The sequence below is a fragment of the Panthera pardus genome, unplaced genomic scaffold, assembly GCF_024362965.1.
Source record: "Panthera pardus isolate Hobbes unplaced genomic scaffold, ASM2436296v1 HiC_scaffold_19, whole genome shotgun sequence".
In the NCBI taxonomy this organism is placed as follows: domain Eukaryota; kingdom Metazoa; phylum Chordata; class Mammalia; order Carnivora; family Felidae; genus Panthera; species Panthera pardus.
Window position 1 is genome coordinate 23,440,324 of NW_026526754.1, and position 24,710 is coordinate 23,465,033.

A 24,710-nucleotide genomic window follows, 5' to 3' on the forward strand; every position below is an offset into this window, starting at 1 on the left:
CGCATAGACAGACCACGTTTGGTTTTTCCGTTCATCACCTTCTGGATCCTTCTGGGTTGTTCCCACTTTTTGGCTGTCGTGACGGGTGCCGTTGTGAATATCCACGTGCACGTGTTTGAGTCTCTGTTTTCAGGCCTTTGGGGATGGACGTAGGAGCGACATGGTTGGAAAGATACGCATTTCTTTTAAACACCAGCAGCATGGTTTTCAATCTTACGCGTGTAATACCGAGAGGTCAGGAATCTCTCACTGAGTCACCTGAAGCATCAAGGGCACCAGGTAAAACATGGTATTTAAAACCTATTATTATGGGGCGTCTTGGGGGCTCAGTCGGTTGAGCGTCCGACTTCGGCTCAGGCCATGATCTCACAGGTCGTGGGTTCGAGCCCTGCGTCGGGCTCTGTGCTGACAGCTCGGAGCCTGGAGCCTGCTTCCGATTCTGTGTCTCCCTCTCTCTCTCTCTCTTTCTCTCTCAAAAATAAATACACTTTAAAAAAATAAAAATAAATAAATAAAACCTGTTACTATATTTCCTAAGAGATCAACTCCTTACCCTAGAAAAAGGCATTGGAAAGTGGCTGTTTGCTCCTCTTTGTGACTCAGATTTGTGGAAGATGGTTCACAGCATTTAGAGAAAAGGTTACCTGTGGTAGGTCAAACTTTGTGAAACCGCCATCTTTCTGGGTCAGAACAATCGCATGTTGGCAACTTCCCGGGGATCCAGCTAACATAAATTCGGTGTGGGATCGGTGGCACAGGAACCTGACCGTGCCTGACCAAATGAGGCCAAGCCCTGAAGCTTGATTTTCTCACGTGATGAGAATTCCAAAGATGGACCGTCCAGCACGTTGCGGCGGCCGCAGGGACTTGCTAAAAACTGGGTCCCCTTCCAGCTCACCGCCTTCCCACCCTCGGCACACGCGGGAAGCCTGCACCCCAGGCACGGAACAGGCAAGAGGAAGGGAAGGGGGGTGTGTGTGCCAAGATTTTATTAGACACGCATGCACACACATACCAACACGTGCACGCACCCACGCACGTGCACGCACACACGCACACCCCCATGCGCGTGCACTTACACGTGCATGCACACACACGCACACACAAGCCCTCCCAGGAACCAACTCTCTGGACAATCATCTGTTCACATGGTTGGCCAGGACAGGGTCATTTGGCCACCCTTAACTGCCAGGGGTGCTGTGTATTTTTACTTTTAACAGATGTTTTGTTTTGGAATAATTTTGGAGTCACAGAAGAGTTGTCAAGACAGTACAGAGTGCCCGTGTACCCCGCGCCCAGTTGCCCCAGATGTCTCTAGCTTCGGTAATGACGGCATGTTTTCCAAAGTAGGAAGGCGACACCGGTGCGTTACTGTTAACTGAACCCCACGCTGTAGAACCACCCGGGACCCCACCCCGCATTCAGTCTCCGCGTCTCCTTAGCCTTGGCTGAGCTGCCACCATTTCTCAGACTTTCCTTGTTTTTCCCGACCTTGGCAGTGTCGAAGAAGACAGGTTGGAGATTTTGCAGAATGTTCTTCAACTTGGACTCCGTCTGTCAACCTGGGCTTTTTCTCATGGTCACACCGAGCCATGTGTTTGGGGAAGCAGACCACAGAGATGACGTGCCTTCTGTCACACGGCATCGGGCGGGGAGGCGTCTCCACGTGACGCATCACTGGGGATGTTCACCTCCTTCTGCCGGTTAACATCGCGTCTGCCGGACTTCTCTACCATCAGACTCGTGCTAGTCCCCGGCCAATGCTCTGTTCTTTGGAAGCGAGGCACCGAGCTGAGCTCACACTCAAGGGCGGGGTTAAGCTCCACTTCCTGGAGGGAAGAGCATCTATATCCACTATGTAAAGTTCTTCTATAGGGAGGAAGGATGGCTATATTATTGCCCTGGATAAGGGGCGCCTGGGTGGCTCAGTCGGTTAAGTGTCCCGCTTCGGCTCGGGTCGTGACCTCACGGTCCGTGGGTTCAAGCCCTGCATTGGGCTCTGTGCTGACAGCTCAGAGCCTGCAGCCTGCTTCGGATTCTGTGTGTGTGTCTCTCTCTCAAAAATAAATAAACGTTAAAAAAAAAAAAAAGACTGGGGTCCTTCTGATAAGGACATCAGGGATCATGGCTATTGTACCCTCAACTGTAAATGGAGACGCCAGTGTCTGCCTTCCCCATGCTAGAAGACAATGTTCACACTTAATGCTGGGCCTCCTACAAGTTCGGAATGACGGTTGGGGTTCTCATCTGGTGAGTTCCTTTGAGACTTATGTCCTGGAGACTCAAGGGGACACTGGGGACACAGTGTGGCAGGAACAGCTAGTTGCCATCAGTATGTACTTTCCCTTTTCCTTTGGCGATAGAATCCCAGGGTGTCAGCAGACACGAGGCTGCCTCGTGAAGGATTACACTACCCCGCCTGCAGGGCGCGGGCCTGTGACGAGCTTCTGGCCCACGGGATACAGATGGCAGTAAGGTCTCCAGGGTCTGAACTAAGCCACGGTCTCTCAGATGGATGCGTAGGAAGAAGACATTCGGTGCTGCATAACAATCCCTTATACGTAATACCGCATCTTGCTTATCCAGCTCAAATTAAAAAAAAAAAAATTAACAAACAGAAATTGGGTGCTGGTGCTTACTTTTCACTCAACTGGAGGTTTTTGGTAGCGTAGTCCCTGGGGTCAAAGCTGTGGCATCAGTGTTGCCTGAAAGATTTCCTCCAGAGGCCCATAAATTCCGTGCCCATGAGTGACTCAGATTACCGGGAATCGTAACCAAAAAGAACGTGGCCCGAGCCACGCCACTTTGGTGCACCTCTGTGAACACATCTGTGAGTGCTGGTACCTCTCACACAGATAATTAGGAAAAGGCAATGCATTTCGTAGGTCAGATGCTCAGTACGGTGCCTGAAAGGTCACGTGGGTCTCAATAACGTTTGCTTCTATGTTTGTTAGTGTTATCGTGATTATTACCGAAATGTTTGTAGGATTAAAGAGAAAGCATTTACAATCAGGTCAGAGTTCATCATCTTCCCCCCCGCCCCCCACCCCCTATCTTTTGGTCTTTTTGTGAAACACAACTATAAGCTGCAATCCTAACGAGGCTTGTGTTGAACGTATGAACCAATTTCCAAATTGGGAACACACAAACCAACTCGGGGCATGGGAATTAGTCTGCATTCCGCATCGATTAGGGAAATAGTGTGCAGTCACTATGACCTTGTGAGACACATCAAACAAGAAGGAGACACCACTGTTGTGTGTCACCGTCAGAAAGAAAAAAGAAGACACGTCTGAACGCCTCGCAGAGCTCCCTACGAAAGTGCAAGAAACAGCGGGCCCACGTCAGAAGGAAGGCACGGACTCAAGGACCCCCCAGCCGACCCCGGGGACGGGGCGATCCGATGGAGATTAACGGCTCACCGAGTGCTCGTAACCAGAGGAACACCCACTGTACCAGGTTACCATTTCTATTTTTCTGTCAGGCAAAAATGCGGAGTCTCCCCAGAGAGAACGGAATATTTGCTCTCAGCCCAGAGACCCCAAAGGACCAGAGCTCTTTCCCCGAGATTACAAAAGAGAAAAAAGAAAGTTTAACTGCATAGCTTTGCTGGGTCTGGATGTTCTTGCCAACCCCACACTATGAGCTAAAGCCCCTGGCATTTGAGTCAATGAAAAATGAATAATGCACTTAGTTAAATATTTCCTTCCACCATGAAATCCTAGGTCGCCCTAATTCCTTTCCCGTCTTGACGTTTTCACTGCTCCTTGTGATGGGCTATCTGTAACGGGCCTGGCGCTGTGTTCTGCACAGCCTTCCTCCAGCATCCTGTTAGGCGCCTTTGAAACTGAACCCCTTCACCCCACATTACTTCCTCCCCTGGAACCGCTCGATCTCTGCTCAGCAATCCCCTTAGAGTTGTAACTTCCATTTTTAAAAAGCTGATAAAAACGTGGAGATGTTTGAACCCCGTCCAGGGAAGTCGACTTCCAAGCTATGCAAAGAGGGGAGAGCGGCGGGGGACGAACGGGGTTGAGTCGTGGGCAGAACGCAGACCCGAGTGGCGGCTTGGTCCCAGGACTGCCGGCTCGCCGAGCCTTCTGGGTAGCTGGTGGTCCATTTTTGGCACATGCGCGGCCTCAGCAGCACCGTCTGGGGGGCGTGGGATTACTGTAGACATTTCTATGTGGTCTGATGTGTGCTTACTCATCTTTCCGGTTAAGGGGCCGACGTCGTGGAAGGAGGGCGTGACTAGGTCGGGAGTGGGCTAATTGCATGGAAATACAATAAGGGGTCTCATCGTGTGGACTCTTGGGTACCCCTTCTTCTTCAGCGAGAGGGACGTTGCCGACTTTGCTGCGGGGTGGGGAGGCTGGAGGGCAGTTTCTCCAGGGCAGAGGGAGCTGGAAGGCGGCCAGGAGGACGGCAGACTGTCCTGCCCAGGAGAAAAAGGACTTCTTTTTTCTGCGGGGGGGGGGGGGGGTGGGGTGGGGTGGGGGCGGGCTACGCCGGGGAGAGGGGCCTTCAGCTGTCCGCGGACCCGGGCCTGCTCCTCTTAGAATGTACCTCTCAGGGTCTGTGCACACTGGGTCCTGTGCAGGATTGCCCAACGGGGATCTGGACGGCGGGGTGGACAGCCTGGAAGAGACTCTCCTCACCCCTTCTGTCTGCACCTGCCCCCAGCTTCCAGCTCATCCCTTCCTCTGTGGTCCTGGTCCCGCTGCCATCCCCCCCCCCCCCCCGCCAGGTCCTCGTGGCTGGCGGCTCCTATGCATGCCCACACTGCTCACGGTCCCCTCCACGACTTCTTGGTGGTGGAAACAACTCCCTCTATTCAATTCCATCTGGTGGAAGTTCCTTCAAGATTTGTTTGCCCAGCAGAGGAGGGGGGCAGGGAAGCGGGGCAGCGAGGTGGTTGATGCTAGAATCTGCCAGGACCCTGGGCTCCTGGGGCGGCCGCACAACAGGGGGTGGGTCTTTCATGCAGGCCCTGGAGTGCGGCCCCCAAACGTGGCATGTTTTCTGGCCCCACGAGTGGCCTGCACGATGGCGAGGGCTCCGATTCCTGCAGCTTGGGTCTGCAGGTGAAGAGGTGACGGGGGGGCCAGAAATCTCACCCATGCGGCACCCGGGGCTGCCTCGGGCTCACTGAGGGGTGACAGTGGGTGCCCTGAGCAAGGTGGCTGCGGCCTCTGCACTGATGGGACACCTGGCAGTGACAGCTCACTGCAAGACTCACTGCCCTGGCACCTGCATCTGTGCAGAAGAGGAGGCGGGAAATCCGGGCACCTCCGGGCTCTGCCGTCACTCCCCAAGGGCGGCTTCTGATCAGCTCCACGGACGGCTGGGCCAGGACTAGAAGTCAGACACGAGCCTGCCAGGAGCGCGGGCTCAACCTGGGAATGTGGGTCAGGGGAGAGGTTCCATTTTGCTGGACCTGCATAAAGGATGTCTTGGAGGCTATAGAAAGATGTGCTTTCTGCCTGTGCACCCTGAGATCCGGGGAGAGGGAGAAGAGACCCACAGAAGGGTCGGGGGCGAGCGGCATAGGCAGAACGCAGCCTGGGGGTCCTAACTCCTTCCAGCTCCTAGTGCCGGCTCTCCCGGCCCCTGCTGCCTTCCTGCCCGAAGCTCCAGACTCCAGGAGAGGCCGTGGCCTCTCAAGCAACGTCCCCTTTTCTACCTAAGCCAGAATAGGCTTTAGTTGCTCTAAGTCACGCCCTAAATGATCTGCGCAGGAGGAGTTTATCATCGGCTGGAGGGGAGACCGACAGGGACAGTCCCAGGGCGGGGTAACGGGAGCGTGGAAGGGACACTGTTCCTGAGGGTGGGGGGCCGCTGGGAGAAGGTGAAGCCTAAACTATCTCAGGAGAGTGAGCCTGTGTTCAGGTAGGAAGGAGAAGTGCCACTGTTTGCACGCGCCCTCACAGTGTGTGTCTCATCTCCTGGCTTAGGTGGGGAGCTTCTCAGAGGCAGGTGCTGATAGGGCATGTTTTTACCATACTGAGATTGTTGGGGGACGCTGAAATCTTCCGGGATTCGGACTTGCTTTTGCCCAGGGCAGTGTGATGAGTTATGGGAGCCACAGAGTTCTTGAAAGAGCCATGGAGGAGGGGCTATTTGAGTTGGGTTTTGAAGGATGACTAAGAGTTCTCTTCAAAAACCAAGGGGTTGAATAATCGAGGAGTCCTCTGGCGGACTCAGCCATGGCCACGCCTCTCTGCCTCCCTGAGAACACCTGCATGGGGTGTTAAGTTTTATCCTGAAACAAGGCAAGGATGATGCAGTGGGTGTGAGGGAACAGAGGCAGACGAATTTGGCCCAGGTAAGTCCCGGCTCCACCAGTGCGTGGTCTTGGGCCACGGAGTTCATCTCTGAGCCTCAGTTTCCACATCTGTGCAATGCGTTTGCCTGCACCCACCTGGCACCCGCCTGGAAGGCACCGAGGCCACGTTGGGAAAGCATGCCCTCAGCGCCGGGCCACACGGGCGTGCTCGTTGTCGTTGGTGCCGACAGCGGGAGCCCGTGGGCCATACCGTCGCAGAGCCGCCGAGGCAGAGCAGCTGACGGGAGAACAAAGCGCTAGACTAGAGATGCAAGTTTTGATCTCTCGCGCGTTGGGGTTATTTTAGAGATTTTTATCGCACCATCGCCCTCCGGCCCCTGCGTGCGCTCCTTCGGCATCCCGACGAGGATCGCGTCAGGGGCATGTTGCTTGGGCATATTCGGTGACTGACTGAATCTAGCCGCCCTCCCCACCTGGCCGCACCCGGCCAGCATCACAGGGCACAGCCAGATGAGGTCACCATCACTGTCACTGAGCACGTCTGGAAGCACAGCCGGTACCTCCTGCCTTCCTCCTCTGTCGGCTTCTCAGCAAGGGCTGTAGGCGCTTCGCTCACTGATCATTCTCCCGTTTTACAGACGTGCAAACTGAGGCTTGGACTGGCTAAGGATCGATGCCGAGGGCACAGAGGCCAGCCGCTGCCCGGCGAGCGCTGCTCGGTGCGGAAGCATGACCTCAGGCCTTCCTGTGTCGGGGCTCAGTCGATCCGGAGATCAACACTAGGAGGTACTATTCTTAGAACCACACAGCGAATCAAGAAACGCCCTTCTGCGACTTCGTTCCTGAGGCCACACGCTGCTAGGACCAGAATGGACACGGCATTATTCGGATGAGGCCTCGGGATCCAGAGCCTGTGCTCCCAAAGGCTGCAGTTTGGCTCGGCCGAGCCTGGGCCTCCCCGAGCAGAGCCTGAGTCGTGACGGTACGCGTGGTCTGCTGGGGGCCGACCGGGAGCCAAAAGGCAATAGTGGATTCCTCCCCGAGTGGTCTCCGCCGTGGGCACAGCTCGCCCCACGGCCCTGCGGTGGGGAACGTCCCATGGCTCCCGACCCCTGTCGAATGCTGCTGTGGACATTGGTTCACTGGCCCTTTTGGCCTGTCCTGTGTGTGGGCTGTGAATGTCCTCAGACAGTCCAGGAAATGCAAGAAGTTATCGGCCTGGGAGGGGCTGTCTGCCGGCGGCCCCCGGCCACGCTGAGGGCCCCCGCACAGTCTCCGAGGTAAAATCTCTGCCTGCAGCCCTTTCACACCTGTGTTCTCGACTCTTTCCAAGTCCCACTGGAACGGGGCTGGATGACGCAACCACAGTGGGCGGGAACCTTGCTGGTTGTTTGACTATTGAGGGCCCCACCTGCCACCTGGGAGAGCTGGGCACATCACTGACAGCCCCTGTCCTTGTCCTTCCGGCGGAAGCAGGGGCCAGCACCAACGGGCAGATGTGGACTCTCCCAGCCGAGGTCCCAGGGGGCCAGGCTCCTCCCTGGCTTTGCCTGGACAGCAGGATGTCGGGAAGGAAAGGTTGGCCCGTCTCCTCTCGCAGCCCCGAGTTCTGGGTCATGGGGACTGGGCCCACTCAGCCCAGGGGCTCTAGCCTGAAGCACAGGCACTGAGGACAGAGCTGTGCACTCAGCAAGATGCTGGTGTTGAGGCCGCTCCTCCGGGGGCCTCGGCGTCCTGTGAGTGTGATGGACGGAAGTCTATCCACTGACGGGGTGGTGGCTCCTGGCCTCAGGGAGCTTCCTGAGCAGAACAGGCCTGCAGACAGGGTCCAATCGCCTCCTGCTGTGTTCCCCCGGCCATAGGGGTGCCCGTTCAGGGAAACCCTGTGCTGCCACTGGGTCAGGAGCGTACAAAGACTAACTCACTGAATTTTTGCAACTTCCCCGTGAGCTGGGTGGCGTGGCCATCCCCCTGCGAGCCATGACAGAACGAAGCCGGGACCCAAATCACCTGCGGAAGGGCAGAGGCTGGTCCGTTGCAAAGCAAACACCTGAGGCCACATGGCTCGGCTCAGAAATTCGTAGGTAAAACCTCTGCACCGCTCGGCCTCCACGCCACCCTCAGCCCCAGTGAACTGTAACCAAGAAAAAGCAACATGGGGCACCTGGGGGGCTCAGTCGGTTAAGCGTCCGACTTCAGCTCAGGTCATGGTACTCACGGTTCGTGGATTCGAGCCCTGCATCAGGCTCTGCACTGACAGCACAGAACCTACTTGGGATTCCCTCTCTCTCTCTCTCTCTCTCTCTCTCTGCCTCTCCCCTGCTCATGGGAGGTCTCTCTCTCTTTCTCTCTCTCACTCCCCCAAAATAAACAAACATTAGAAATAAAAAAGAGAGGGGCGCCTGGGTGGCTCAGTCGGTTAAGCGTCCGACTTCGGCTCAGGTCACGATCTCACGGTCCGTGGGTTCGAGCCCCGCGTCGGGCTCTGTGCTGACGGCTCAGAGCCTGGAGCCTGCTTCGGATTCCGTGTCTCCCTCTCTCTCTGCCCCTCCCCTGCTCTTGCTCTGTCTCTCAAAAATAAATATTAAAAACATTTTTTTTTTAAAAAAAAGAAAAAGCAACGTGATTGCACTCACCAGTGTTTACTAAGTGCCGGGAGCAGCAGGTGCATTCCGTGGGTTTTTCGTCTAATCCCTACCGCTGCCCCGTGGAATTGGCGCTCATGGTGTCTGTGTTTCACGGATCAGGGAAGTGAAGCTCAGAGAAGTGGAGCTGGGCTTTGAACCCAGGCGATGAGCAGGCCTCCACGTGTAGCTCATTCTCCAAAGTGAACTAATCCCTCCGAGAGACGCTCCGGCAAAAGACGGTTCCCGGGCTGAGCAATTTACAACCACCGGGTGCTGCCCTCCCCCCAGGAGATGCAAAGGGCTCCTTGGCAGGGGAGAGGCTCTGACGCCCTGTGCTGAACAAGGCGTTTCAGACGGAACAGACTCCCAGTGATAAGAGGCGTGAGTCCTGAGGGTGTCACGCACCGGCTGGTGGCTGTGGCTACTAACTCCGTATCACACACTCGGGTGCTTCTGAGAGAGCGGGTCTTAAATGTTCTCCGAACAAAGAGAAAGGGCAATGTGGTGGGGGTGGGGTCGGCAGGTGATGCCACAGTCTCTTCTGGGTCTCGCTTTTCTTACATAGGTCATCTCTTTCGTATTTTTTTTTTTTTGCCTTAAAAAGAAAAAAATCGGATTCCATAATGGTTCTATCAATAAATCCGCAATAGAGCGCATTATGGAGAGAAACAGGAAAAGCATCAAACGTTCGAGAGTTGGAGATTTTTTTTAAAATTTTTTTTTTAACGTTTATTCATTTTTGAGACAGAGAGAGACAGCGCATGAACAGGGGAGGGGCAGAGAGAGAGGGAGACACAGAATCCGAAGCAGGCTCCAGGCCCCGAGCCGTCGGCACAGAGCCCGACGTGGGGCTCGAACCCACGGACCGCGAGATCGTGACCTGAGCCGAAGTCGGACGCTCAACCGACCGAGCCACCCAGGCGCCCCGAGAGTTGGAGATTTTTAAACACACCCTTTTAGACCCTGAGAGCTCAAACAGACAAAAGTGACGCCTACACGGGAGTTCTGAATTACATCCTGAGTCTCCTCTAGTACAGATGCACGTAGAACTTTCCGTCCAACAACCAGGGATACATCTTCCAGTGATATTTGCATCCCTGCTCTTGGCACATTCTCCTTTTTTCTTCCCGTCTGCCTTCTGCTGGGTCCCCTCAACCCCATTTTGTTCCCTTTATTGAGAGAGAGTGTGAGTGCAAGTGGGGGAGGGGCAGCAGGTGGGGGGGAGGCAGAGAGAGAGAGAGAGAGGGAGAGAGAGAATGAATCCCACGCAGGCTCCTCCCACAGCACAGAGACCACCTCAGGGCTTGATCTCACGAACCGTGAGATCATGACCTGAGCCGAAGTCAAGAGTCAGATGCTTGACCGACGGAGCCACCCGGGCGCCCCCATTTTGTTCCTTTTTTAGCCACGTCCTCAACGTACTCTATGATTTTAAAGTTGCTTGGAGCTAAGCAAGAAAGAGACTAGCGTGCTGAACAGCATTTGCAAATTACTTTCGGTTCGTGGCTCTGAAAAGAAGGGTTACGCGAAGTTTTGGTAGCCGCACCCCTTTCTCGGGGGCAGGGTTTGAAAACATGGAGGCTCAAAAGCTCCTGGGGAATGTGTGTGGGTCTGTGCTGGGAGTCTGTTCTCCAAAGGGAATCTCTGGCAGGTACTAATTTGAGGGAGAAAAAAGGGGAGTTTTTTGTTTTGTTTTGTTTTGTTTTTTAAGGCAAGTCACTGTGAGCAGCAGAGAAAGGGGGCAGGGGGAAAAAATCCCAGCGTGTTCTAATTGCCACTCGGCAACTTTATAAACACGACTTACACATGTATCACTTATAATCACGGTCCTGGCCCGAGCAATAATTATGATAAATCCTGTGTCAACCGTGCTTAGAAGTCCTTATGAGGTAGTCGGAAATTAGTCCACAATCTAGACAACAGTTCAATAAAAGTCCGATCCAACCCAGCCTCCCCGCATCTGGAATCCCACACGGCCTGTAATCAGACGTTCACCAAATCACACTTTCTCGTTGCCAAACGCCTTGGCAGGTTATAGCATAAACAGGTCTTGAATTCATTAAGCTGCATTTTTTTTCGCCTTCCAATTAGCTCTAAGTTGTACACATCAAGCATAGCATGTCAAGAGCTCAGTTTCAAGGTATAATGATACGGCATAGAGGCCAAAGTCCCGGCCTTTGGTTGAAAATGTCGGGTGGGGGGTCTTTACCGAACTGATCTTGGACTGGCTTCGGCGGGTGGCCTTGGAGATGGGCAGAGAGACGTTGGCAAGGAAGCATCCTTTGTAAGCGGCCGCTCGCTGTAAAAAGTCAGCCCACACCAGCGGGGCTTTGAGTGCTAGTCACCGGGTCCTCCAACGCAGTCACCCGAGGAGCCAGTTTGGTTTTCCCAGTATTCCCATTTCCCCCCTCAGCGATCCCACCTCTGTGGACTCGGCCACAGACCAGGCCTTCTCGTGACAACGTTGAAACACCACCACGTCACTCAACCCGCACTGTGCGTTCTCATCTGCAGGGCACCCGTGGAAGAAACGATGGCATTCCCCTAATATTCTAGCTCGTTCTTTTGAACTTACGGTTCGATAGCTTTGGGCCGGACACAGGAGATTCGGGGCAGGGACAGAAAGAGGAGATTCTAAAGCAGTCGGACCTTCAAGCCCGCCGAGGCCAAGGCCGTCCCGTGTTAAAGGGAAGGCCGAGCCCACAGGGGGAAGCATGGCTGACCAGGAGCAGAGTGGGGTTTGGAGGGAAAAATCGTGCCTTTCGGTGAGAGGGCACCCTTCGCTTTTCGGCGGTGATCCACCTTCCTGACCGAGGAGCCCGGGCACGGGCACCGAGCCCCACTTCCTGCCGAAGGCCCCAAGGGGCGAGGAGGCTGTGTTCCTGCACGAGGGCACGCGGTCAGTTGCAGCCGACCAGGACTGCGCTCCGGGTCAAATTCAGATCACGCCTTTTTGCGAGAGCGCAGGGTCCTGGGGGTTTTATCAAGGACAAGACAGCGCCACAGGACTGTGGCTTTTAGATATTTTACGCCCATCGCCAATAAGACGTCATTTCCCGTGGTCACGCAGCGTGGTGGAGAATGTTCGCTGGCCTCCGTCCCCCCCTTCTTGCTTTTGGTGGCAGAACTTCCGCAGGATCGGTACCGGGGGAGGGCCCGGCTGCTCGGCTGGAAGACTGCATTCCCCATCAGTCTCTCCCAGCGTGGAGGCCTGACCTTGAGACTAAGAGCCGGCCAACGGGATGAGAGGAAGCGTGTGCATGCATCCGGTCGTGTCCCCTCCTCTGCGCCGTAGCAGCCCTGATGCTTCGAGCTGACGGAGGTGAGACCCGGGCAGGGGGAGAACGATGGGAAGAATGTGGTGTCTAGATCACGGCACAGAGCAGAGCCATCTGCTAGCCCTGGCCCACCCGCCGACTTCCGTGTGGTGCTGAGAGGGGAAGAAAATCCCAGCTGGTCGATACGCTCCATTTGGGGTTTCTGTATCACAGCAGCGTGTTCCCTAACGCGCCCAGTGTCCACTCACACACACACCCGTGCCCAGACACAACGGACACGCGTTTCAACAACGCCTCGTCGCACCAGGTGAAATGTGCTTTGGTCTCTCCTCTCCTATCTTATCCTGACCTCCCCTACCCTACCTTACCCTGTTCTATTTCCCCAAAAAATGCATATCACCATCACACTGACTTCAGGACCCACGTTATGACCTGCAGGCCCGGGGCATCTGGGACCCATCCACATCCTTCGTTGAGTGACCCACAGACACAGCACCTTGAGAAGAGGTGGAAGGAAGCATCCGCTCCTGCAGGTGGGACCAAGACAGATCAATGCAAAACGGCACAGGAGCAGGACTCATGGGGGTGCAGCCTTCACACGCACTGTTCCGGGGGTGCTGCTGGGGTCCGTGCAGGTGCGTTCGCGACGCGAGAGCCACGGACTGTGCTCCCAGGAGCGTGAGAGCGCCGCAGAGAACTGAGGCGTGTGCCTCTCCAATCCCAGAGCCCGGGAGGCGCGTGTTACACCCGGGAGCTCCCCTGTGCCCTGGAGGAGGTGCCTGGGAATACGGACTCCCCCCTCCTCCGGGCACTTTGTTCAGTGCAGCCTTTTCTCTGTTTGCCACTTTCTACCGGATTTTCATCTTCCTCTGGGCTGCTCCCCACCCCCCCCCCCCACTTCTTTGCTAACGTTACGGGCAACAGGTGTGGGGGGTGGGGAGGAAAGAATGTGTCCCTTGAGCCTACGTGTTGGCTGCATGACCCTGGGGAAGTTGTGTCAGGCTTTCTATCCTTGGTTTGCTCATCTATGAAATGGGTGCAGTGGCACCTGTCCAGTGAGGATTAGCCTCTGGGAAGAGTCAGGTGACTGGTGACCTTTGAGCAGCTACAGCTACTCTAATAGGCACTGGGTAAAAGAGATGATGAGATGATGCATGAAAGGTGCTGACGTGGCTTCTGGCTGGTTTTTGGATCATAATGTCACCTGTCACATGTGTCTCATCTATCATTATTATTGGATCGCCAGCTCCTTGGAGATTTGGGCACTAACTTAAAACAAATCAGACATCATCTCAGTTAACAGAAGGGCAGACAGAGAACTTTGCGGTAAAAGTTTTGCAGTAAAAATGGTCGTAAAAATGGTGGCTATCGTGTAAAGAATTCGGTGGCTGAAAGGACTCTAATCGAGGATTCTTTTTTATTATTAATACTTCACTTAAAATCAAAGAAAAACACCACAACTACCTCTCCCAAATCCTGATGCTATCACACGATATTGCAAGGATATTTAGGTTAAACTAAAAAACACCTTTCCCACTATTTGCCGAAACACAATAAATGAACATGACGTGTGCAGACTTTGAGAAGACGGCCGCATAACCTTTCACAGAGAAACAGAACACACATTTCGGGCAAGCAAAGTGTCTTAATAAACACAGAGGATTTTGCAATGAGCTTTGGGACCCCGAGGTTTGCATTTGGGACGGCACGTCGGGGACAGTCAGCGGGTCGCTCCGCGTCTGTACCCGAGGGTCGGCGGGTGGCCACGCCTGCCTCACGGGGTCACTTCTACTGAAAGCATGTGGGCACCGCCTCACTCTCCAGGCATGCAGCTCGGCGCGCTGGGAAAGCCGAGTGAGCTGGCGCTCGGTCCCTGTCACCTGCAGTCTGCCGTGGACGGGGCCCCGAGGCTTCTCTGAGCAGCCTCACCTACGAGTGGCTTTGCCTTCTCAGGAGAGCGAGCTCGCATCCCGGACAGACGGGGCCCGGGGAGGGCTGAGACGCACCCTCGCTGCGGACCCCTCGCTCCGCCGACGGAGCCCCCCTGTGCGCCAGGCACCCCCACCAGGAGCATCTCCCCGGACGTGGCACCGTGGCATCGCCTCCTACAGGTGCGGGCCCAGGTGCCGAGCGGTGGAGCAGCTCTTCCCAGCTGCGGGACTGAGCCCCAAACCCAGCTGGGCATGACCTCGAGCCCCTCATCCTGGCCCAGGGGAGACGCGGCCCAGGAAGCGGGCAGCCCCCTTCCCGTCTGCCGGGCAAGGGCCGATCCCCACGTGCCTGAGGACAGCCGCGGATGCGGGGTGCACGGTGCAGAAGTTTCTCTCCCTTCCCCACTCCCTCTTCGAAGGAGCACAGAAACCCCGGGCGGAAGGGAGCCCCGCAGGCGACGGCACAGCGAGTCCAGAAACGTCCTCCGAGGAGCGTGGCTGGCAGGTAGCAACGTGACCACAGGACGAAACTTTCACCGAGGTCACTGCCGACGCGGAGGGAAAGTTTCAATTTCGGCAAGAAAATGCATTCATTTCTGCCTGTTTGGGTTGATGGATGTGTCCGTTGAAACCCGCTCGAAATATACATATGTATATATTTTAAAGCGACTTTTAGTTTATTTAGAGTTAAAATAAACCTCGGTAAATATTTTTGTGCTCTCTTTTTACCCTGCCACAAATAAAATATAATGAGCTCGACGTTGAGATAATCCTCTGATTTTTTTTCCTCCGCAGACATTTTAGTTAAAAGACAAAGAGTTTCTTATTTTTGGGTTCATAAAACATTCTACATTTATGGCTTCATTTTTCTGAAATGCAGATCAAAGCCTGGCTGTGAAATTTTACTGTCCCACTGCTCACGGGTCTGTTGACTTAGTACATACTTCAAAAATCCCTTCTTCCCTCTAGACCCTCTGACCACCTCCCCCCCAACCCCCTTTTTAAAGGATATTTGCATTTGACACTATTCAGGACCTCGGAGATGTGGATTGACAGAGCGAGGTGGGGGGTAGCTGAAACAACATTTTGCTGCGCTCTAATTAAAAGAATTAACCGTATTCGTGGCGAGGCCCTCGCTGCAAAGCCCTCGCTTCCTCGGATACTCGACGCTCTTGTGCTCGGGGCAAGCAGAGCGCCCCTTCTCAGCCTGTGATCTCCCTCCTACGCCTGCTCACTGGATGCCTTTACGATCTTTGTTTATATTAATCCCCAAAGAACTAAGCTTCATTTCATTTTATTTGGGAGAGAAATCCAGCAGAGAAAAGTTCAGGAGACCCAAATGTTTCCATAATTGCTTTGCGTTCTGAATGTATTTCAGGCTGACAGCTGAGATAAAATGCCCCTTGCGGTCTGGTGTTGGGAATCATTTTTCAGAGCCGTGTGTGGGAAATTGAGCCGGGGCTGTGGCCGGCGGGTCGGCTCGGGGCGGGGGGAGGCCGCGGCGAAGGGGCCCCGCCCGTCCCTTTAAACCGCTGTTGCGAGCCTTGGTGGCACTCACTCCTCGGATGAGCAACTGTGATACTGGAAACTAATTTGCGGAGAAGCGAATGGGAGGAGGGCGGGCCCTTGTTTACCTCCGATGTCGTGTTTCTTAAATTGCCCCCAGTTTCTTTTTCCACCCACTTGGATAATTTCTGCCTTCGGTGGTGACGGAAATGAACAGGGGCCAGAATCCGACAAGCTATTCCCAGGACGAATGCAGCCAGGCGCAGGCCAAACCATGGATGTGTCATGAGAAAAGCCGGGTCCGGAACAGGGGCTCCCGGAAGTTCGGGGAGCTGCGTTCTTCCTCGCCCCACAACAGGGTGGCCTCACCCTGGTTCTGCTCTCTGGCATGATCTCAAGCTCTCTTTCTCCCCATCCAAATAACGGGCCCATTTTATTTTGGCCCTTCCTGTAGGCCTAGAAATCTCCGCGGATAGTTTCAGAGCGCTGGTGAGACACTTGGGAAGAAATCACGAAGCCGGAGCCGTCCTGCGGAAGGTCTGCTTCCTAGGAACTCGGAGGCTATGTGATCCCACGCCCAACATGTCCAGCTTTCTCAGAAGCCATTCCCAGATGGAGTTTGGTTTGGGGGGACATTTCAGGAAGTACACAGTTTGAACGGTGGTTCTCAAAGGTTTTAGTCTTATACTCTTAAAAATTACCGAGAGTTTGGTCTGGGTGGGTTATATCAATCAATACCCATTGTATTAGAGTTTAAAACTGAGAAACGTTTACAGTATGTATTAATTTATTCAAAAATGACAGTAATGAACCCATAACCTAAATAATTCACTAAATTTTGTTTAAAGTTTTATTTAAGTAATCTCTGCCCCCAACGTGGGGCTCAAACTCATGACCCTGAGATCAAGAGTCACACACACTTCAGACCGAGCCAGCCAGGCGCCCCTAAATCATTCATTAAAAAAATTTTTTTAAATGTTTATTTTTGAGAGAGAGAGAGAGAGAGACAGAGCATGAGTGGGGAAGGGGCAGAGAGAGAGGGAGACACAGAAGCCGAAGCAGGCTCCAGGCTCCGAGTGGTCAGCACAGAGCCCGACGCGGGGCTCGAACTCACAAACCGGGAGATCACGACCTGAGCCGAAGTCGGATACGTAACCGACTGAGCCACCAGGTGCCCCGATTATACAGTATTTTAAACATCACATCAATGAACACCACCACCAATATCATCAGAAAAGTCTTTAAGAATTGGGAGGCTGTCAACAGCACCGTGGTGAATACACATTTTCCAAAATTCTAATGTCTACCCCAACTTTCCTATTTTGTCACTGGCAGCAAACTGTGGGGTTGTTTTCCTTGACGTTTGTCAAGGAAATAATGATGGTTTGTCTGTCACTTGTTCTTTCAAGAAAAAATGGTGTTTCATGAAAAATAAAAAATTTAAAAAAAGCTTGTTCAGCTCACCACCCAGACAACTGCACATGCGCTTCTCCTTGAGTCACCACCGTCCTTCAGTCTCAGGACCTCATATGTCGGTGGTCCAGACTTTGAGAAACACTACCCAGAATATAACTCACTTGGATATTTATTATAAATACACATGACTTCCTAATTTATAGACAAATGGTATGCATTAAATACATTTGACTGGGTTTGGGGTCAAGCACATGGGGTGCAGTCTGTTCCATGAGATTTACACAGTACCTACTATGTGTTCTAGGCACTTGGGAAGCAGGTCAGCAAACAGTCCCGTGTGGCCCACGTTCTGGTTCTTTGTCTCGGGGACTGGGGTCCATAGCAGGGGACTTTGCAGAATAACAGAGCTGGCGTTTCCTGAGCTCCCTCTGTGAGCCAGGCACGGTGCTGGGTATCCTTATTTACTTGTTAATACGCTGCCCTCCCTCCCTCCTGCCGTCTGTCCGCCCGCCCACTCAGTGCGCATGTAGTGAGCGCCTCCTGTGGGACCGGCCAGTGCCGTCTCTGCCTGGGTGCTTCCCGGCCAGCGTGTGTCCCTCTCGGGGTACCGGCGGGCTGTCACTGGACACACAGGAAGTCAGGGGACGTCGTGACAGCTGTGCGGGGGAGGTTACTGAGGGCGGGGAGGGCTGCTCTGGGGACCCGTGCTCGGGGCGGGAGGTACAGGAGGAGTGTGGAGTGCGCAGCTGTGGCCAGGTGAGGAACATCCTGGACGGAGGCAGGAAGCAGCCCGGCGTGGCCAGGGAGCGAGGGTGGGGGAGGCTGGGGGGCGGCAGGGGAGAGCTCACGTCTCGCTTCTCACTGAGAAGGACGGAGGCCCGTCGGTGGGTTCTGCGTGGCAACCTGACCGAGGACCATAGTGACCTCTGCCCTGCTCTGCTCGTGGAGAACAGCAGGCTGCTGCAGGGGAGCGGGAGGGCGGGGAGAGAGAGGGAACCCTGAGGGGTGGTTAGGGGCCGTTGGCGGGTCTGGGGGTGGGGGCAGGGGGCGGTTTGGGCCAGGGCGGCAGCAGCCAGAGAGGAGATCCCGCGCGCTCTCAAGACGGCCGCACTGTTCCAACAGACCTCATCGCCACCATCCGAGGGAGGCCTCCTGGGGCCATTTTGCAATGTGCACATTCAGAGAGCGGAGATGATTCGCCCAAGGGCCCCCAGGTCACACCCGAGGAGCCCGAGCCGGCCCTCACCCGCCGTCCCTCACGGGGCCCGCTGGGTGCTGTCCAGGCACCGGACGGGTATCAGCTCGCGCCATCCCCCCGCAACCCCACGAGACGGGCACTGTCACCGTCACCCCACGTTACAGATGAGAAAATCAAGACCCGGAGGCAAAGTCGCTTTCCCGGGACACCCGCGCTGGCTTTGCGCTCAGGCCGCTTCCTCGTGGCCTGCGCCCCCAGCCCTGGCCCCGCTGCCTCGCTGCCCCCCGACTGCACGGTCTTTCCCAGTGGCCCCCTCGTCGGTTCCACGGGGCCCACGAGAGAAGGCGGACCACTTTCAGCGCAGACACCATGACGCCTCCCCAGCGCGTTATCGCGTGCTGACGAGGGCGCTGTTGGTTACCGCGAGCGATGGGTCACCGGCTCAACATCAACTCCAGGAGACAAAACGGACTCAGAATCTCAGCGAACTGCCTTCAGAAGCCATATCCTTTCTCCTGAACCCAGAGCCTTAGCCTGTGCACTAGGAGGGGGGGGGTAGCGCCCCTGCCTGGGGCTCTTGGGGTTTGGGGTGGGGTTGATCCACGAGTCCCCTGAAGACCGTGCCAGATGCTGTGTCCACGGGCATCTGGATTCTTCTGGGGGGAGGGCCGCCAGCTGCGCCCCAACGGTGCTCCCGGGCCGTCAGCCTCCACCCGACTCCGCACCCCGGAAATCCTCAAGCATTTTCTTGGAAAACTTCAGTCGGAAGGGCCTGCCGTGGGGGAGCAGGCGGGGTCTTGCATCGGGGATGCGTTCTGTGGAGGTGAGGGTCCAGCCATCCCTGGTGGGTCGCGGGTTTTATCTCGGGCTGTGCCGCGTGCCCCCCTCAAAGCCTTACCGCGGTGGGGGCGCCACAATGTTCATTGATGGACTGACCGGGTCCCTGTTGCTCTAATTTTCCAGCCGGGACCTCGCGCCCTGGTGCTCTGACCACCTGCGCCTGTGGTCTTTTGCGGCGGGGGTGGGGGGCGTGACCTGGCTTGCGGGCTGTGTTTCTCACCTTCTCTGTGGATGCTGGGGAGCATCGACCCCACCCTGTTCACACACTCAACCCGCGTCTCCTGGCTGCAACCGTGCGGAAGAAATCCCGCCCTCGCCTGGTCCGCAGAAAGGAAAACCGTCCTTCTCCGACAGAGAGTCCCAGAGCGCGTCCGAACCGCTCGGACGGGCAGGCAGGCTCCGTGGGCACGACGCCACGGAGAAGGGTCAGCTCCTTGCCTGACTTCCCGAAGGACTTGTTTGGAAATGGGATTTTATCAATTCATTTGTACTTACTTACTGAGCCTCCGCCGGGTCATTGGCAGCACGAATCACTGCTGAGAAGCTTCAGACCCTCATGCTCGAGCCCTCGTGAATCCGCTGTGGATTTACTTAATCAGACTTTCTCTGCTGTCAGGGTTTCCAGAGATTAAAAAAGAAAGCCAGAGAGCTGATTCATTATCATGAATATTTCACCCCGAACCTGCTTTCTATCAAATCATCTGTGTTTCCTCATCTACAAAAGTATGCGTGTTAATGCTTTTCTTTTTCCGATGGTGTTTGTGAACTTTCAAGGGAAAAAAAAAAAGAAAGAAAGAAAGAAAGAAAGAAAGAAAGAAAGAAAGAAAGAAAGAAAGAAAGAAAGAGCTTGGAGAAATGAGCAGCCATTTCAGGAATTTCCAGAGTAAATGAGGCTTTGAGTAGAGCCTATGATCACTGTGCATAATTCATTAAAAACAAATCACTCAGCAAAACTGGGGGAACCGGCCTCCTCAGACCACGTCTCTGTGCCATGTGGTGGCCATCCAAATCCACGCTGCTGCTAATGAAGCTCTTTATATAAATTTGAGAGTAAACAGATTCGGACAACTTTATTTGCTGGGAAAGCAGCAGCGAGAATCCTTGCCCAAATCACACAGGCCCTTAAAATGTGGTCTGGAGAAAATTACCCTTCTAAAGACGTGTGTGCGCGTGCCCCTGTGCCCGTCTGTGCATGCGCACGTGTGCGTTGTGGACAATTATTCTGCATCGTTACCAAGCTGTAGAAACACAAACCATCCTGTGTTTTCAATAACTCATCTATTTCCGGGGCGCCTGGGTGGCTCAGTCGGTTGAGCGTCCGACTTCGGCTCAGGTCACGATCTCGGTCCGTGGGTTCGAGCCCCGCGACGGGCTCTGTGCCGACCACTCGGAGCCTGGAGCCTGCCTCGGATTCTGGGTCTCCCTCTCTCTCTGCCCCTCCCGTGCTCACGCTCTGTCTCTCTCTGTCTCTCAATAATAAACAAACATGAAAAAGAAATTTTAAATAACTCGTCTATTTCCGATAGGGGGCAAGTTAAGAAAACAAGGACAACCCCTGTATTGAGTGTTCCCCAGGCAGATGGCGGCACGGCGATGCTTTTCCATGTCATGTGTGCTGTCATCTCCGCAAACCGGCCAGGTCTGCAACCGGGGCTGAGAGAGGAAGGGGACTGCCCCTGACACGTGTCACATGTCCTGTTAGCAGCAGAGCGAAGACTTAAACGGAGGCTTCGAGTCCAAAGCACGTGCTTTTCGTCACTGCACCGTGTGCATAGACCTGGGAGATTCTTTGGAAGACACGAAAACTGGGAAGATATCCCTTTTCTACCCACTTGAACGTAAACCTCTCAGGTGACCGGAGAAGGAGTAACCCTGGACACACACGCTCCAGATTAGAGGTCGACCGTGAGCGTGGTCCCGAATTTGCTTATCCTTCATTCCGCCTTTCGTTACGAAGGTACGGTGTTTTAAAACAGCTCGTTGTTTCCTGTGCTTTATATGCTCATTCTGTTGTGTTTTGTTTAGGAGTTACCTAACAGGAGACCATCCATTTAAGTTTGTAATTCTGACTCAAAATATTCCAGTTACCACAATGTCTGATGGTGAACGCGGTTCCGCAGGGAGGGAACCGACACACTAAGCCGCGGCTCCCGTCTGGCATAGGCCACGGTACCGAGCCAGCAAATGCCATCTTGGCCTAGACGTGAGAATATACCATCGTGAGCTCTGCAGAAAGCAAAAACGACAACTGAATTTCACCCCAAAGCCCGCGTCTGTGCCTGCAGCTGATCCGTAAGGAATTCACGGGCTGGTCCCGAGGCCAAGTGGAGGATCTGTGTCCGTGGGTGGCCACGTGGAGGCTCAGGACAGCTCTTAGACAAGTCCTCCCAACGCGGGGGGCAGGCTGGGATCTGGCTTATTCCTTCGTTGACTTAACTGTTTCCTCTGGAACGTCAGGGTGGTCGCTCATCACGGAAGCCGACCTCAGGGACTCAAGTGTCCGCTCCGAAGGGGTGTCCTCGCGAGGCGCGTGGAGGAGATAGATGTGCGGAAGGCAGGGCCACGTCAACTCACTGTCTTCTCCCTGAGCTCTGGATTCCCGAGGGAACCTTTGGCCCTTCTCCGATGCGCTCCCCACCTTATTTACTTGAGGAAAAAGTACAGAGCACATGAATATTCTGAACTATTTCCAGAACGATTACGCTCGCTGGCGGGCGATCCCTTCACGTTTCTGCCACATGGAACCCCATCTGGTCCCCTTGCCGTGGCCTTTATTTGGGGCGGGGGGATCAGGGAGGGAATTCGGAGACCACGCACGCTTCAACCCAGTGGATTTGATTCCAACAAGAGAAGGCTCGGGTCCTCCAGACCTTCCACGTTTGCCTTTTTATTTTTTTGAACCGAGCTGGAGTCTGCTTGGCCACATTTCTGTTCTCTGGTGCTGCGGGCTGGTTGGCGCTGGCTCTGGTCAGAAGGGGAACAGAAAAATCCTCAGGGAAAGTACAGGATGTGACAGAAAACTGAGCTGGTGAATCAGGGGTGGGCTGGTCTCCATTGTGTGAAAAGTGCAAGAGTTCTAGAAGGTTGTGGGCAGGAAATGGCATCGCTGAGTCAGTGCAGAGGACCTTGCTCTGTGAGTCAGGACCCGTGGACAGACACACCTTGGGGCACAGACGTGGATGGAGCCCCGGAGGAGGTTACAGCGGGGTTAATGGAAAAGAGCTTGCAAGCCTGTTGAGTATTGTTGTGGAGGAAACGGTCCCGAACTTCAGGCTTTTCAGGGAAAACAAGATGTGGAGATTCAGTCTCGGGTGGGTTCCTGGGAGCAGACTGTGGGACGGGGACGTGTGTGAAGGGGTGTATTAGGGAATCTCTCGGGGAGGCGGGGGCGTGGGAAAGGAGGGGTCCAGGCGAGGGCGAGGCCCGCAGTCTGAGCCGCCAGCGCTGGCTTCTGGGCAGCCACTCGGGCAGGAGGGCGGAGGGCACCGGGCTGTGCAGGGGGCCAGCTCGCCACGATCACATCCGCAGGCTGCGCCCTTCCCCAGTCCGTGCTGAGTGACGGCCGTGGGTTTCGCTTTGCAGTCAGACATGTGGGAGTCTTTATACCATGGAAATTGGCAACGGCTACAATCCAGGGCCTTTTTTTTTTTTTTTTTTTGCGAGCCTGCTTTCGCACACCTCCCAGCCCGGGTGGACCCCTGACTGTGTCTGGTGCAGGCGCACACGGCGGGCATTTACCGAGGGTTTCCCGTGCGTCAGGCGCCGTTCTAGGCATTTTTTACGCGGTAGCTCACTTGGTCCTGGGGAGGGGGCTGTGTATCATCCCCATTGACGATCGAGGAGACGGAGGTGCCTAGAGGTCGGGGCATTTGTGAGGACGAGTCAGACGGGAGGGGGCGGCGTCGCAGCCCGAGCAGCCTGGTCTGAGTCTGTGCCGTGATTCGTGCCAAGTACACAGGCTTGGACCGCCCAGAAAACGACGACAAGCATACGCTGATGTGTCGTCCGTTTTAACTGCAAAATATTGGAAATTTACCCACATGCCCACATGGAGGCGATCATAACTGGACACAGTGGAGCCCTGCACGGCTGTAAAAAGGAAGGAGACAGTCTGAGGGGGGCAACATGAGGGTACAACATCGAGGGGGAAAATACCTAAGTGCAGAACGGAACGCGTAACACGCTGTATTTTGCATGGGGCGTATGCTTACACACATACACAGACACATGCAGGCACATGGATGCACGGTATTATATGTAATATTTTCTCCCCCCCCCCCCAAAATACAGGGAAGATAAACCAGAAATAACGAAGGAGATTGATTCCCCACAGGGTGTGAGGATGGGAGAAGGGATAGGGACAGGTAGGAGCCTTCAAAGGGTACATTTTTTTGCAGCATTTTGATTTTTGGAACTAAGTTAATGTTCATATTTTAGTATTTAAAAATGTAAACGCGGGGCGCCTGGGCAGCTCGGTCGGTAAAGCATCCGACTTCAGCTCGGGTCATGATCTCGCGGTCCGTGAGTTCGAGCCCCGCGACGGGCTCTGTGCCGACCGCTCGGAGCCTGGAGCCTGTTTCGGATTCTGTGTCTCCCTTTCTCTCTGCCCCTCCCCCCGCTTGCACTCTGTCTCTCTGTCTCTCAAGAAGACATAACAACGCTAAAAGAGTAACAACGTGAACCCATAGGATGTACCTCTTCGCAGTGGTGGTCATTGGCACGTGGGTGCTTCCCATTTTGCTTACACGTGTGCCCGTGGTTTGCAGCCCTCGGGAGGAAGCCCCATCACAGAGGCTGAGATGCGCTCCCGGTGGACGACAGTGTGAACGCCACGGCAGAGGTCGGCCACGGGCTCCTGGGATGGCCGCGCGCCAAGAAACAGTTCCCACTGCTCAGATTCGGGGGTGTCTGGAAACGACGCGAGACTGCCCAGAGCCCGTGGCATGAGGAGAAGACCAGGCTGCAGAAGTCAGCTCCTAGGGGCCCCCCAGCAGCCGCGTCCCCGTAGCCAAGAGCCGTGTTCCGACCCCCCTCCGCAGGGGTCAGGAGGCCACGACCAGGGGCTCTGGGTGGAGATGTGGGATCCAGCCTTTGTTCCAGCCCAGGTCTGCTGTCCCCTGTCTGTGCCCGACCCTCTCTCGCAGGGCCGAGGGTGCATGGCCGACGGGCCGAGCAGGCCAGCCGATAAGAGACTGTGAAACCAGACTGAGCTGCTCCCCTGCTCTCAGCCGCCCCGCCAGGCTGGGGATTTCATGAGAACAGGCTCTCTCTTGAGGTCTGTGCTAATTCCTTTTCCCAACTGGGCTGGGAATACCATCAAACAGCTGCACTGCGGCGGTCCAGGGCGTCTGTATCTACCCTGACGAGCACGGGAAGGCATGCGCGTCCACAGACACAGGGAGGACATCCTGAGAATCTGCAGCCTCGGATTTCAGGGGGGGTTGCACTGTTTGGTCTTCTGGCTCATTCTTGGGACCGGTTCTGATCTCGCGTTCCTGGGCCCCATGGGATAAGTGTCACCTTCTCATCTAATGGAGGGGAAAGAACATCATTTAGCGCAGACAAGAGCCCCGCGTTCCTGTCCTGATTTCTTCTCGTCCACGCTCTGTGACCTTGGGTGGATCGCTC

At 55.0% G+C, this 24,710-nt stretch overlaps 1 long non-coding RNA gene across 1 annotated transcript in view; it reads right to left on the reverse strand.

Annotated features, from left to right (window-relative positions):
- Positions 1–24,710, reverse strand: part of LOC109245571 (uncharacterized) — a 125,477-nt gene that overhangs the window by 16,715 nt on the left and 84,052 nt on the right. The gene's annotated exons all lie outside the window — the stretch shown is intronic.